Below are 12,481 nucleotides of genomic sequence, written 5' to 3'. Positions count from 1 at the left end.
CCACTCAGGGTTCGAAGCACACGCTCCGTAGTCGTAATTTCCTTTAAGTTATGCTCATTATGCGCCAATTATTTGTGTCAGGCAAAGGAAAAAATTTTAAAAGTCAGCCAAATTAGAATTGGGCCAAGATTTGGTCGTTTTGCCGGTGGGAAGACGTTGAATGCTTGGCCCAGATTTTGCTTGGATGATTTCTGAAATTCCTTATGCCGGTTAGAGATTGGCTTGAGACAGACTTGAAGCGTTGTGAAAACAAAACGAAAACTATTTAATTGAAGATTTAATGTTATTGGTTGTCTGATTGTTTGTAAGGTTTTTATATATAAGATTCAACCACATAGTTTTAGAGCACAGATAGAGACTAGAGTGTGTTGAAACAGACAAACAAACTTTCAATTTTACAGTTTTTAAATTTAATTAAAACCAATAAATTGTTTTAATTATTTATTTTATTTGACTACATATAATACAATAAAAATATAATAAATAAGAACGGTAACGCTTCATCTAATTTAGATCGAATGATTTTGCTTAATGATTTAGTTCAAAGGTGGCTCTTTATATACTTTCTATATTACAGTTCTAATAATTTTCATAATTTTCTACCGGTCATCAAGTCCATAAGTCCAAATTAAAAACAATTGTTAAAATTACTTACTTCAGTTACGCCTTACACCTTTTAGGCGATGATAATAAAAAAAAAAATACATAAATCTTACCTTAACAGCTTGAATTGGTTATCTTGGTATAGGCTATCTATTGTTTATCCTATTAACTGTTGTATTTAACGTTCGTTTGACAGAAACAAATCTTTTAGGCCACTATGGATATAAATTTAATAGAGATTTCATTCTTATAATCTTGTGTTGTTACATATCACTATTTTATTGGAAGAGAGAGAAGCACTTTATTTCAACAACTGCATTAATTTATATAAGCAATAGTTGAATAACTACTTCGGTTTGTTAACACATTGCATTTAGCCAAGAAAAGTTCTTATATTTCAAGTTAACGAAATACTATGGCAGCCATTGTCAATGATTGGAAGAAATTCGAGGAGGGACCAACGGCAATCCTTTGAAATGCTACATTGCAGCTGTACCCGACCGACCATTCACTGTCTGGGCTAAAATGGGTTAAGAGCCTTGGCTGCACTCTCAGCGCGGCGTTTAGTTTGGTTCATCTCAGCCGAGTTGTCCCACGTGACCAGGTCCTCTTTGCCCATTCCATTTTCGCTTCCTTGGGCTCTGGTTGCAGCACTGCTTAGTTTATACAGCACTGTTGTCTTAGGGACCCAAGTTGGGGTTGCTGCAGCCCACACTCCTTCCCTGTTGACACACCATTACTGCAGCTAATTAGAGGAGTGACCCCAGTGACGCCACTAGTTCCAGATCCTGGTCCGGCTCCAGCTTCAGCGCCTTTAACCCCAGACAGCCCGCATCCGCAGTCGCTCCTCCGACCTGTCATGTGTACAGGACTCCTTGTTGACGCCTCTCACGTTGCATACACTGAAAAAAAAATTGTATAATAAAAATTTAATTATAAAGCTGTTTAAACATTAAACAAAAATAGGATATTGCCTTATAAATAGTAGTTTACCTATAAAAAATGTACAGGAAAATAGTATATCTTTTTTTATTTATTATATTTATTTGGTGGACAACAAACTTTTTTTTTGCAAAACTTATTATTTTTATTTACTTAATGCATTTTTGTTATCATTTGTTGTATCAAGTTATATGGAAATTATTTATATGTTATAATTAGTTCAATTTAATACCCTTTAAATGTACACATTTAATTGTAGTTCAAACTACATTAATTATAACACAAAATGATCAACTTTTCATCCAACTTTGCACTCCCTAAGGAGTTTTTGTAAATAGTAAAATTGTTCTCTTGTTGATTTTGCATATGTTTTTTTCTGAGTGCAAATTGCCGTTGCTCATGGTGTTGCAAGTTGCTGTTGCACATTACTGTTGCTGTTGTTGCTGCTGCTGTTGCTGCTGCTGCAGTTGCCCTGCAGTCAACTGCCTTCACACTTGGCAGGACCAAGCCCCCAAGCCCCCCAACCCCCCCAGCCGCCCTCCTTTTCCGCTAGCTTGTCAACTTCCTTCCACTTCTCATTTGTGCGGCATTTCCGGTACAATGGCGGTAACAATGGAGGGAAAGCCCCGCACTCGAAGTTGTTTGCTGGCGACGTTTCGCTTTCCGACCCGTCTAAACCGTTTCACCACCCATTCCCATTCCCATTCGCAATCCCAAGCCCAATCCCATTGCCTTTTTCTTTCCCCTTTTGGGAGCACACTGCAATTGTCTTTTGTTCTCAAATAGTTTTCACTTCTCTATTTGTTTCTTTCGCTGCGCGCTGAGTCAAAAGTTGGAGTTAATTCATGAGATTTCACGGTTTATCTCACCGCCGGCTTCGCTTTCTACCCACCTGGACTACACTATATATTCTCTATCTCACTTTTTGGTTGCTCAGTTCGCAACGCATAGTTCACAGTTAATTAGAAAACTATTCAGCGAACGGCGCCGCTTTCACAACTTTTGAACTGCAGACCAACTTGAAAACTTGGAGTCAAGAGTCACATTTAATTAGAATTTTCCCCAGCCGTGTTATGAATATTGTTTGTATACAAAATAGTTAGTTTCGCTGCTAATAATTTTCTAGGATTAAGCATAAATAAAGAAAATTAACATTGCTTTTTGCAGAGTTATATAAAGTCTAGAATTTTATCTAAAATTGTTAATTTCGATATATCTGGCTTATAAATGTTTTATTTATTTGGATCATATAATTGTAGGTCGAAAAATTAAATACCTTTAATTACAAAAACAATTAATATTGATAAAAAGTAGCAACACTAACAATGTTCATTGTTTTTAATATTATTTGTATAAACCACAAAAACTATTTTATTTGATGTCAATAAACACATTTCGATATAAAAAAGCTAAATACTTAAGATAATCAAAAACTTATGACCTAAAGAAACTCAACCAAAAAAATTGATATTTAAATAACAATGATCCAGTGAAAACTATCAATACAAAACAAACTATTTTATTGGTAGTATCTATTGTAACCGAAAGATATTGTTTTTTAAATTAAAATGCCACCGTCTTAACTAAATGAAATAACCAAAAACAATGATAGGAAATGTAGCAAACTTGAGGCAAAGATTATACCAAAGAGATTGAGGGGCGAAGGATAAAATAACGACGAGAAACTAAATATTCTATTGCTCCGGGCGAATTCGAGTTGAGTCTATTCAATCTATTTTTCTGTCAAGATAAATAAGCAAAAGTTGTAAACAAATATTTCGAAACACAAAAAGTCGTTCCATCAACCGCAAAGTGTTTTCATTTTGTTATTTTTTTAACTCTCAGCTGGAAAATTTATTGGATGTAGCCAAACTGATTTGATTAGAAACGCCCCTTTCGAATCTTTAGTAAACTTGCAACGCCTCCACTCCAACCAGAAGCTTTCGGCTTTTCTGCTCCGTGCCATTCAGATCTACTCTGCCCTGTTCTGTTCTGTTCTGCTCTGTTCTGGCCATTTGTTCGGCCTTCAAGCTCAACGCTTTTGACGGTCGCCTGCCCAAAAGCAATCTCTTAATTTGTTTACAAGCTCTGCTTTCGGCTTTTCCTTTGGCCGTTCATCTTTCTCGCCTCGCCTGGCCATCGTTTGCCGGCTTTTGCAAACCTCAAAAATATGTAAAAAGCCAAAGACTCGACGTCGACTCGTTTGCAACATTTGCAGCCCCAATAGAGAGGAGGTTAAGGGGGAAAAAAAAAGAAAGACCAGGATGGTAATGGTTGAAGGGGCGGCTCTGATAGAGATCCTGCTTTTATTTGTTACTTAGCATATTTTCACCTTGAGGGCAAACAATCTCCCACTAGGCGCGCACACACAGCTGCACGACCACACACACACACACACACACATACTGCTACTATATGCAGTCGGGAGAAAGTAATAAATATTTTTTGCTGCGCTGCGCCACTTTAGATGCTTCAGCTTAAAAAACATTTCCATTTTTTTGCTCGTCCTTTTTTTCTAAAGATTTTGTTAGTTTCTTTAGGATTTTTATTACTCAGATGCTCTCTTTAGCGAAATGGGTAGCATTAAAGTAAAAATAATTTAAGAAAACGAATGGGTAAATCCTAATACATACTTTCAACAATTTTATATAAATATAAATTAAGTAAAAAAAAGAGAAATTTTAACGAAAGAGTAAAAAAATTGAACTACCAACATGGTTCCTAAAATGATTTAGCGCTAATAATAAACATTCCCTTATTAAGAGAAATGTTAGTATAAAGTTTAATTCACTTTAAAAATTCCATTGTTTAAATTAAAATAAATTCAAAATTTGTGCTAACCAAAATGCTACAAGTTTTCTAATACTTATTATTTATAAATACTTATTGTTTTACAAACAAAGTCAACAAGCCTAAATCTGGAAAAGAGCAACTCTCGAAACAACTATAAAACCAATGCTTATAATATGCTGTGCTTTATATCAATAGAGCTCTTAAATCACTATACATAATTAAAAAAAGGGAAGTAAGGACTTATCCACACTTACATGGCCAATTAAATCCTTAAGTTCACTTCAAATGCCAACAATTTCCCCATCTTTTCCATGTGAGCAGAGCTGCTACCCCAGCAAACAGTAGTAGTGGGTGGATTTGAAGGGGTCCTGGTAAAATAACAAGAGTATCAGGCATTTCATCACCTCTTCGATAAGCATTTCATACTCGTTCTACATATTTCACCTTCCGCACTCAAATGGCGGTCGTTGGCTTATGCTGGCAATATTTTCCAGCTACCTTACGGCCCCAACCCACTTTTTGCTACCTATGTACATGCATATAAATTATATATATTTATGTGTATTTTTGAATTTAAATGATTGAATTGCCTGTGTGCCGAGCAGAAGAAGAACGAGCCAGAACAAACAGACAGTCGGAGAGAGATTGAGTCTGGCTGCCATTTGCAGAAATATGAAAATTACCTTTAATGTGAAAAGGCAGACAGTCAAACAGAGACGTGGAGAGTTTTCCGTTTTTCCACCGGCAGCGTTTTCACGCTGCCATCTAGATAGGCCCAAAAGAAACGCAGACAGTCGCAGGGCCATGAGCTCTATTTTATTTTTGCTTCATGCCTTTATATTTCTGTTTTGTGTTTACATAAAAGTGAAGTGAGGCAGATTGCGCTCGAGTGCGTTAATCAGCGCTCCTGGGCAGAACAGCGAGACCAAAGGACATTTGGGCACTGGGACTGCACACAAAAAAACTTGTTAACTTGATTAAATTAACTGCAAGATCATCCGGGTTTTTAGATCTCAGAAAAACTATCTTAAACATCACAGAACAGTTAATATTATATAGCTTTCTAGCTATATTCGCGTAAACTATGAAACTTTCCTGAACCCAATATTTTTGTCTATTTGGTTTTTAAAATAAACAATTACCAATCTTGAAATGTTGTATATGTCTTCCTAACTAACTAACGAACTAAAACTGGGGAAAACAAAATTTAAGTTAGGCAAATAATTTGTTTGACTAGCAGTATAGAAAATAGGTATATAAACACTTTTAGAGTAATATTCTTAAAATCTTGCTTCTGCTTATATTTATTTGTTAACATATTAAAAATCCTCCTTTTTTATTGTGTATGAGACTGGGCTAGTTGATTTTGCTCTCATCGCCAACGATGACTTTTTCCCAACTGGTCAGTGTTCAAGGGAAAGCGGGATTGAGAGGGTCTGCAAAACAGATTATACTGATTTCATGCTGGAAAATCAAAAAATGAACGTGCGGCAATTTACATACTTAAGTTGGGATTACGGGGGAGCAGATTTGTCTCCTCTTTTTTCCCGCTTTCCTCGATGTTGATTCTTTTTTTAGGCCCGGTCTTGGCAAATTTATTGGCCACATGTTTCGCTGGCCACCTTCGTGAGTTGAACAATTTGGCTTTCCTTTTTTTTTCTTTTTTGTTTTTCCATTAAATTTTTTTTTTTTTGTTTTTTGACAATATGGCTTTTCGACATTTTGGGCGACTACAAGGAATTTCCGGGGATTCCACTTTTAATTGAATTCTGTTGGCATTATTGTTGCCGTTGCTGTTTAGCATTTTGTTGGCTTTGCCTTCGCTTTAGTTGGATAATTAAAGTGCCCCAAGTCAATTTCATTGCATATACATTTTCAAAAGATTCAAATTCTTTCATCACTTGATTGTTTTTAGTGGAATTTTACATTAATTCTGTTTTGGTTTGCCTATTTAAGGTTTTTATTTTCGGTGGTATAGCATCAAGTTGATAATTTTCATAATAAGCGCCAGACAGCAACAATAATTACATTAAAATGAGGCTGGGATTCTTTTGGAGGGGGAAATTGTATGGAAGACTTGGAGCCTTGCAAATTGCAACTCAAGTGGAGGGAAACTGCTGGAGAAGGGGTTTCGACCAAATGAAAGAGAACGGGAACAACATTAGAACACTTAAGCACTTAGCTGGCCACCCCTCCCCCTTCCCCCCCTTAAACTCCCCCTCGATTTCAGTACTAGTAGTAGTGGGTTATCTCCCTGTCCGCTTTTCTTTTTGTTGCATATTCCGAGCACGTTCCGGAAAAGCGATTCCCTGGAATTTCCACCCCAAGCTAGAAATGGCTTTAAGTCTTCCTTCTATCAATTTTCTTATACTATTGTTAATTTTCCTTTTATTTCTATCTTGTGACTGCTTTGAAAATTTGCCAATGGGATTTTAATTAAGTTTAAATTACAGATATACAAAGTTTCCTAATCAAATGATTTTTTAAGATTTCATTGTCCAAAATTGACGATCTGATTTTAATTAAGTTTTACATAAAGTTTTCATATCTAAAGAATTTTAATGATTTTATTAATGGATATTAAAAACTTGGTTATTTCAAGATTAAGTTAATAAGTTATTCAGGACAAGAATTAATGCAAAACGAATTTTGATACTCCAGAAAAAAATTTCTTGTAAAAAAAAAAAGTTTCTTGTAAACTTTTCATGGTCTGATCCCCCATGGTTGTTTATCAAATATACAAATATATAATAATTCACTTAATTCCAACAGCAAAGGATGTTCAAACTAAAAAAATGTGAACTTTTTTAAAGTACTCTTTTTTGATAGGGAAGTCTAAATGTAATCGAGAAATACATTTTTTTTTGCTTTTTAAACTGGAACACCTTTTAATATTGCCATGCATATGAAGGGTGTATGCACTGGTTTCGCGTTTATCCATTCGTGTGTTGGAGGGTGTGCATCCCGCTGGAGAAGCTCATTTTTGTTATTTTTATTGTAGCTCTGATTCGCGCTTTATTGCATTATAATTGAATCTTGGAGCGCACAACTAACGCAGGAAACGCTGGCTGACTGGCCACCGTTTCCCGTCCCAGCTGTTGCACTTAATGCCAAGTGTTTAAAAAAAGAGTAAGCGGCGGCGCATTGCAGATGGCAGATGGCAGACGGGAATGGGAGAAAGTGAAGAGAAAAGAAGTAATATTTACTTACTCCTCCACACCGTTCGACATTCGCCATTCATCTCCCACGGACACCCACTATTCATCCAAGCGACCGACCGACCAACCGACCGACCACCCATCCGCTCGCTGTTCATTTTCCTTATTGCCAGTGAAATGCAATAAAAATTGTTTTCCCATAGACGCCGGTGACGGCGGCTAAGCAAATGTTGTTGGAAATGAGCTATAAAAGCGGGAAATTGTATTTTACAGTAAATTTCTGCAACACACAAACTAGCTGGCTTGCTAGACCTGTGTTCTCGTGCTCTGTGGTAGCACCACCGCCACCCACTTCCTGTGACCTTCCACCCACTCGCTTTCCATGCTGCTGTCGCAGATAATCCGCTGCTGAGTTGGCTTGTCTTGACTTGGCTTGACATTGGCTTTGGGTCGACGTCGACATCCCGCTCTGCTTTCGTTTCATACGGTTCGAATACAGCCCCACAACCAACCAACTAGCGTGGCTTTATAAGCTGCCAATATTAAAATGATGACAAGTTTATAGCAAAAAGGCAAGGGCTTCGTCAGGCAAAGGCAGCTACGGAAAATTGGTAAAAAAAAAAATAAAAAAAATAAATGTATATAGCGGGCGGAGAAACAGATGAGCGTAGGCGATGCGAAAATGCAATTCATGGCAAGCTGATGTCTCGTGGCTTTATTTATAAGCAACCCATCAGACCGCCCACACAGCCTTGAACAATGAGAATTATAAAATTTCTACCTCCTTGCCCTCTGGCCAAAGTGATCAAGAAATAAATGCATAAATAACTAAGGGAAATTTTAGAAAGGCAAACAAGCCACTCGCAGTTCGAGGACACTTCGTAGCTATGAGTTGAGTTGTTCATTTGGTCGGGAGCAGTTGCCTTGAATGTAATCCGATAAGCACTATTACCAAGATTTAAAATAAGCTTATTTAGATATGTCACCCTACACCCAGAGAAAAATCATGGTAAATCCAAATATATTCACTTTGATTTAGTTCTGATTTAGCTCCGAGGGGTGTTGTGTTTAAATCAAGGTGTGTTACACTTTCATTTTTATTTTTAAGCATGAAAAAATGTAGATTTACATTTTAGAACATTGAAATAAACCAAATAAATATGTTAATCATGACATTATTATGTTTTTAGTTTACTTTAAGTAAGTTTTTATTTCGAAAAACAATATTTTATTGTTTAATTTTACTTTGGGGTTTTTCTCTGGGTGTAGTTTAGTTACATTCACTCATATTAAACCAAAAAGCTTTTCCATTTTATTTTGATAAATAAATAACAAATACTTTACTGTCATTTTGTAAAGTATAGTGACCCCCCAAATGATGAAAGTAATCAGTTTTGGTGACCCACTAAATGATCTTATCCAGCTTGAAAATCTACGTACTTCCTATTTGGTACATTTCCAAGTTCTCTTAATGCATCTCTAGTGCAGTTCTAGTGCAACAAGGATGGCTGCAGGAAAAAAGAACGAATTACATAAATAACTGCGCAGTGTTTGTGCCATTTCGGTTGCCACATTTGAATAAAATATGAATAAAAACCGAAATGCATTTAGTTGGATGGCGGAAGGGAGTCCAAAGTGGGGTTTTCGGCGACAGATAGGCAGTGGGTGGGTTGGGCGTTGGAACCACCGCATAACCTTCGCAGTAACGACTTCCAACACTCCCCCATTCACTCACAAGTGGCTCGACCAGTTTGTCACCTTTTCGCTATAGAAAAGGTCTTATAGAAAGGCGAGACTCGTCGGCGCACTCGTTCTTGGGTTTTATCCTTTTCCCTTCAACTTGCACAGGAAAATAATACCTTGTAATATTATAATTTTGACCGAAGATTATTTATATATTCATGTCTAAAAAAACTTTAATAACAAATGCATTATTTTATTCCATTTGTACAAAAATCGTATACCTAAAACAATATATATCTTAAAACAATATATAAAACAAAAATGTCTTTTAATGTATTAGAAGGTAAAGAAAAAAAATTTTTTTCAGATACTTAAGAATAATTAAAAAAAAAAGTTGAGTCAAAAATTTTTTAATATTTGAACCTTATTGGGAAATCTAATATATTTGACCGTAGTACGGATTTAGAGACTATATTTTATAATAATAATTTTAATGGCTATGGTCTATTTGTATTTTAATTTAAAATGTGAAAACAGGTACTATCAGAAAACAAACAAAAATCAAAATGATGAATGAATGAGAAGTATAATTTTGAAACTTTTACTTAACTATTTTTTTAAGCCAGTCTGGTTTTTAGATGTCTTCTAAGTGTAATTCCGTTTAAAAATCTATTACACAATTTATTTAAAGTGTAGCCAATTAAATATAATTTGCATACTGCAGACATGTTTTATTTTGTAAAATTTTTCTCAGTGCAGTTTGTCTCCGCGATTACCCCGATATTTCCCTGCTGCTCCGTCTTCGCATACAGACACGATAATATTTGCATTCAGTTGGGCCTTCTTTTCCCAGCCCCGCGTCTTCCATTACTATTCCTGTTGCAGTCTATTTCTCTTTTTTATTTTGCTGTCAAAACGTCAGCAATGTCGTCCTCTTAGTCCTGCTCGTCCTGCCCTTGTCTGTAGCTGTAGTCCAGGTCCTGTTCCTGGTCTTACTTGGTCCCCGTCTGCAAATCGTTCCGGAGCGCAGCGTTCGCTTGGCTTAATTTTGGCTAGGGAAAAGTGCATAAAAAATCTGCGGCGAATTTGCAATTTGAATTCGACTTCGGCGACCTCTTCCCGTCTCCTGGCCCTTTGCATGCCCTAACTAAAGGTGTGCTGGTGTGCCTGTGTCTCCTTTATTGAGCCCAGGACATGGCCGTCGTCTAGGCTACACCCAGAAAAAATAAACTACCAAATAAGGGGAAAAATGACATAAATTTTTTGGAAAACCATTAATGGCCCAAACATTATACTTACTTTCTATAGTTATGGTACAAGTATTAGGACAATATTTCCAAAAATTATCAAATTTCAGTACATTTTTTTGCTATACTTAAACTATTAAATTCATATAAAATATAAAGAACTGGCTAAGCGGCCCAATAATTTTTAAAATTGAAAGTTTAAGGAACCAGTGGCCCAAAACAATTGTTTTGGTATTTCAATAAAAAAAAATAATAACAATAATTGTGTTTTTAGGTAATGCATAACATAAAAATTAAATTTTAGTCCCAATTTTTCTCGGTGTAGGAGGCCGTTTGTCCTCGAACCCCGCACCCTCCCTAAAAGACACCCTTTCGCTGAGAAGTCTTGGCAGGCAGTCAGGCGGCTATTTAGGAAGTAATTTTCGCGCTTTCATCGCAACTTTTTCCTTTCGCATTTGGGCTGTGTCTGTCTGCAGATCTTTTTGGGCACGTTATTTGTGCTCCTTGATGGGCTGAGGCTGCTGCTCCTTTAATGCATTTTTAAAAATGCCAAAATGCGCAAATTGAAAGCGACTTGCCGGCTACCCTCGCATCCCCATTGCATTACTGGCCCTCTTTTAGTTCAGCTCTGTGGTCGCCTCTTTTCGACCGGGTCACGTGTTCGCAGGACGCAGGACGCAGGACGCAGGACGCAGGACGCAGGACCTGAAGATAGGTGAGTATCCTCACAGGGCCACACGCAGGCATAAATTCAGCCACTGCACTCAGACTTAATGAATATTTTAAGGACAGCTTTCATATTACCTGCCACTGCATATATTATCTGCTGGGGTGAATGAAAGTTCGCCGTAGGACAAATGTCACAAATGAGCATCAAATGTTTGTCAAGTTACTATTCCTTCTTTTTTTTTGTCGGCTAACGAAAATGCCAAAGTTCATATTGGAGTGCCAGAATGGGGAATATACGTTTCTAGAAAAACAATAGTGAATATGAACATGGCTTTTATGTTCAGGTAATATTGGTATGAAATTAAGCAAATTAAGTGGGCACACCAATTAGGGAAGAAGTTTTCTACAGATTTTAAGTAGGATTGCAAGTCTGCATTGTTTAGTATTTATAGGAACAAATTATTAAACGATCAAAAACTAGTAATATCAAATTTTTAAAATTTTTCTGCTTTAAGTTAGCAATGTATTTGTTTGGTTCATAAATTAAATTTGCATTATCCAGCTACAAATAAAATTTGTACGTAAACCATATATTGTCCCTAAAGCCGAATAAGCTCAAAGATTTTTCAATTTTAAATGAACAAATGAATTAAAATGAACAAAATATTAAAATAAACAAACTACAGTAGCGAAACTTGCCGTCGCAATTTTCAAAATAATTTAAAGAAGGTTAATTTAACACACTTTCGAAGGTAGTTCCAGCCATAATATAATTTGTATTTTATAGCCGTGAAATATTGACAGCTAATGATAACACACTTATAATTAAGCCCATATTTCAACACACCATCAAAGTCAGCTTACGAATATCATTTAAATCCACACTCGTCTAACCGCAAAAAGTAATTATAGACAATTAAAAATTTGCTGTTGGTTTAAAATTTAAAATAAATAACTGTATTAATTTCGTAATTGTTGGAATGTGGATGAGCTCAAGTGTTTTTAGAGAGCACATGCATACCCTTTTGCCATTCCGCGTTCATTTATTATCATTTTTTTTTGTGACTTGCCATAGAACATAATTAAAATTACACACATTTAATATATGTAGATCAAACCAGCCAACCCTCTCCTCTCACACGCACATGCAGTGGATACAATTGACTCCAAAATGAACTCTTTCCCCGCGGAATCTCGTGGGAGATGGCCAAAATCCCCCAGTCCAGGGCCCAAAAGATGCCAACCACAATTTAATCTCCCTGGAATTATTTTGCCCCGACCCATCTTCTTACTTTTTCGTTCATTTCAGCCCCCCGCACTGCCCGGATTTCTTTGTATTTGTTAATAAACTCCCCGGCAGACTAAATTCAAATTACGCACACATCT

The sequence above is a fragment of the Drosophila elegans genome, unplaced genomic scaffold (genome assembly GCF_018152505.1).
Source record: "Drosophila elegans isolate 14027-0461.03 unplaced genomic scaffold, ASM1815250v1 contig_814, whole genome shotgun sequence".
Taxonomy (NCBI): Eukaryota; Metazoa; Arthropoda; class Insecta; order Diptera; family Drosophilidae; genus Drosophila; species Drosophila elegans.
The sequence above is the reverse complement of the archived record's forward strand: the minus strand, read 5'-3'. Positions refer to the sequence as shown.